This window comes from Prionailurus viverrinus, chromosome C1, assembly GCF_022837055.1.
Source record: "Prionailurus viverrinus isolate Anna chromosome C1, UM_Priviv_1.0, whole genome shotgun sequence".
Lineage (NCBI taxonomy): Eukaryota > Metazoa > Chordata > Mammalia > Carnivora > Felidae > Prionailurus > Prionailurus viverrinus.
The window spans coordinates 8,940,020-8,944,188 of record NC_062568.1 but is presented as its reverse complement, the minus strand read 5'-3'; the positions used below and the strand labels follow the sequence as shown (position 1 = coordinate 8,944,188).

At 45.1% G+C, this 4,169-nt stretch overlaps 1 non-coding gene across 1 annotated transcript; it reads right to left on the bottom strand.

Annotated features, from left to right (window-relative positions):
• Window positions 1-3,529: 3,529 nt before the first annotated feature.
• Window positions 3,530-3,681, bottom strand: LOC125174107 (U12 minor spliceosomal RNA). Its single transcript, XR_007155254.1, has one exon. It is a non-coding gene; the product is annotated as a U12 minor spliceosomal RNA (small nuclear RNA).
• Between the last annotated feature and the right edge of the window lie 488 nt (window positions 3,682-4,169).

The following is a 4,169-nucleotide window of genomic DNA, read 5'->3' as shown; positions in this document are numbered from 1 at the left end:
TGATGAGGAGGGGTTTCATGTTGCTTAGGGTCCGCTCTATGAAGTCACGTTTAAAGAAGCACAGTCCAGGGGCACCTGGGTGGTTCAGTCAGTTAAACTTCCAACTCTTGACTTCAGTTCAGGTCATGATCTCAGGGTTTATGAGGGTTTATGTCGGTCTCTGCTCTGACAGCGGGGAGCCTGCTTGGGACTCTCTATCTCCCTCTGTCTCTGCACCGCCCCTCCCCCTGCCTGTGCTCGTTCACTCTCTCTCTCTCTCTCTCTCTCAAAATAAATAAATAAACATTTACAAAATAAATAAACAAAAATAAAGAAGCACAACCCAACAACCAATAGTAATGAAAACGGAACTTTATTCTTAGCAGGTGCACCTCAAAGCACATCAAAAGGGTTAGAGGTCATAACCCGCCTCAGTCCCTTCTGCTTCTGTTGAGGAAGCTCCTGTCCCTTCCTAATTCTGTTGAGGAAACTCTCAAACACCAAACTCTTACTCTCTTAACACCAACTCAAGCATCTTTGTTTCACTCTTGCCAGAATTTTTTCCTTGTGTGGCTAAATCTAATCTCCCTCCCAGCCATCAGGGTGTTCTCGTCCTTCATGATTAGAAGGTAGAGCAGGCGCGGGAGGTGGGGAAGGGACCCGGCTAATAAAGGATTTTCTGGAGCAAATAGGGGAAGGTGGGGTACTGTAAACATTTAGGGCTAATGAGTTTTGTCCCAGGAACAGGCAACTCCACACCGCCAATGGGTTGTGATTGGATCCCTTTGATGGGTTACAGATTAATTACATGGAGAGTATTAGTCAACCACTGTTCCTGACTTCATCGTTACAAGCTGTGAATTTGGTCAAGTACTTCCATTTTTGAAAAACAAAATGTCGCAGGACAATACAGAAAACCTAGCCTTGAAGCCTTTTATGGAATAACAAAATTCTGACAACACCCACACCCAAATCACAGTTTCTAAGGAAGAAATGCAGAGCCCGCAAAAATACTGGACTGTCACCACATCATAAAAGAGTCAGCGACTTCGAATTCCAAAATCACTTTTTTTGAAGGTAGGAAGAGACCTATGCTATTAACCTGAAGTTATTAATAGTTTTCCACTGTTAAACGGTACCAAGAATTATGACTCATTTAATAAAGATATCATTTCACTGACATTAATGGCACGCTCAGGGCTGTAAAAAGGCAATGCATGTTCCCTTTAAAAAGAGAGTCAAGGGGCGCCTGGGTGGCTCAGTCGGTTGAGCGTCCGACTTCGGCTCAGGTCATGATCTCACAGTCTGTGAGTTCGAGCCCCGCGTCAGGCTCTGTGCTGACAGCTCGGAGCCTGGAGCCTGCTTCCGATTCTGTGTCTCCCCCTCTCTCTGCCCCTCCCCCGCTCATGCTCTGTCTCTGTCTCTGTCTCTGTCAAAAATAAAAATAAAACATTAAAAAAAATAAAAAGAGAGTCAAACTCTTGGCCCCAAATATTTGGTGTCTTTCAAACTTTTAGAGCACCTTATAATTCATTTGGTCTGATTGTATACGTAGTAATTATAAGTAGGTAAAAAAAAAAAAAAATCACGTTTCCACTGCACGAAACACAACAAGACTAAGTGGGAAGAATAAGATCCTGAAAAACAACTAGATCTTTTTAATCTGTCCCCGTGTTGCCACCGCAAGCTAAAATTTGACATTTCACTTAACAGTGACAAACTGTTTTTAATAAAATGGTCGCTACTGCCTCCGAGTGGCGGGTCGTTTTCAGAGTTTAAATTTCATTAATTTCAAGTCTTCCCAGCCTAACGGGAGAGAATTTTGAGACTGACGGCGTATCTATCGTTGCAAGTTTAAAATCTGAACGTGATATTGTAGTTGAAAGACATGAAGAGTATTGTCCTGTTTACAAAAGCGTACGAACAACTTGTTAAGTGTGTGAGGTTGGCTGGCTTTGTCCATAAAGTCTTTGCTTCCACAGGGAAGCAGAGGGCTCTCATCTCTCACTGTTTTCCATCCAGGTAATGCTCCTTGACATCCACGTTTTGCTGGTGGCACTTTCACCTCCAATCATGAGAAACACTGAGCCACCAGGTATATAGAACTCATCACTCACGAAATGCCTCTGTGGAGAGAAAAGCATTATTTTAAATCATTAATGCATCAAACTGGGATTTGTCTGCTGCCGTTTCTAATGGCAGAGGGGTAGGGCAATTTAGTGCGTCAAAATAAAGCTTTGTTTCATGGTTCTGAGGACTGGTCTAAGCAAGTGACATGACAAGTAACCGTTCCTCCGAATTGCGCGTAATTGTTGAAATCAGCAGCCCACGATATAGTTTGCCCAAATCAAACCCTACATAATTAGTACATTGGATTTGGATTATATGGTGGATCAAAGGCAAGTCTGCCCTTTTTTCCACTCTGAAATGAACCAAATGCACACAGGAAAATAAATAATAATGGCAACTCAGTCCTCAAGGAAAATCGAGAACACTAAAAATGCAAATCATGGAGAGAACTGGGAACTTTGGGAAGAGCTGGCAAAACACAGATTTCTACCTGGCGATGAAACATCCATGAATGAGCCAGTGACCATTAGTGTGGAACAAGAAGTGAAAGGGCGAGCCTACGCCGGCCGACTCCATCTTGTTCTGTGCTCTCCACCTTGAGTGACTATGTCCCCGACATGACCCCTTTTCCGGGAAAATCGCAGAAACCTCAGATCGAGCCTCCTCCCCTTGAGTAACCTCCCGCTCACCCATTCAAACTTCCTGATCAAAACACAACCAGCGACTTGCATAACAGGACTCTGACCCTTCCCCAGCCAATCGGCTGCCCCTAGACCCCTATAAAACCTTTGTGCTTTTGAAACTCGCTCTCTCTCCCCGGTATCTCACCGCTGCGTCGGTGCAGGTAGGGGACTGAGTTCGAGCTAGCTCGAATAAAGGCTCTTTTGCTTTTGCATCGGACTCGGCTCCCTGGTGGTCTTTGGGGATCACGAATTCTGGGCATAACAGAAGATCCCTGTGCATGGCTGGGCTGGGGATACAGACACCCCCTGGCAACCCACTTCACTCCATGGAGTGAAACAGGTAAGAATGGTAATAAATAGGGGCTCCTGGGTGGCGCAGTCGGTTGGGCGTCCGACCTCAGCCAGGTCACGATCTCGCGGTCCGTGAGTTCGAGCCCCGCGTCGGGCTCTGGGCTGATGGCTCGGAGCCTGGAGCCTGTTTCCGTTTCTGTGTCTCCCTCTCTCTCTGCCCCTCCCCCGTTCATGCTCTGTCTCTCTCTGTCCCAAAAATAAATAAACGTTGAAAAAAAAAGAATGGTAATAAATAAATGAAGCAGCCAATCCAGGTATTTAGGAGAAAAAAAAAAGGATCCAAAGAAAGCCCAACAAAAATAATAAAGATAAAAGTAGGAATTAATACATCAGGAGACTAAAGACTGATAGAACCAAAAGAATGAATCCAAGGGCTTTTTTTTTTCCCCTTCTCCACCTCGTTTATTACCTTCATACCAGTCTACTCTTTCGGGGTTAAAGACTGACAGGCAGATCACCAACTCCAAGGCACCCCGCAAAGCAGGCGGGTCACCCCAGAGGCAACCTTTACCCACTCAAAAATTTGTGTCACATAAGCAGTGAGGATTCGGGCATCATCCGAAGTCATCATGTTTCCCTACTTGTAAGTTTAAGGGATCCAGCAGTTGTTTCTTTAAATACAAAACGAAATTGTAAAAATTTAGAAAAACGATTGTCTAAACCGGGAGTTCTCAACGTGGGTGATTTTGCCCGTCCCCTTCCCTAGGGGACATTTGACAATGTCTGGAGATATTTTTGGTTGTCGCAACAGGGTAACAGCTGGTGTTACCGGTATCTGGCGGGTAGAGGTAGGGCTGTTGCAAAACAGACTCCAGTGCCAGGATAGGAAGGAGTAAAGCTGGAGGAGAAGGAGGAGGACCTTATGCTTGCCTGGGCCTCTACTACAACACCAGGACAGGCCCCACAACAGAGGCCTGTTTGGCCCAAAACATCAGTGGTGCCAAGGCTGATCAACCCTGGTCTGATCGAATCAGTAAAAGGGGTAGGAATTACATATGCATAAGGAGGATGTAAAAATGATCTGGCTCAAAGATATTTGACAAATTACGGAACACTCTGCTCAAACCTGAGCCAATAATTTTGAGA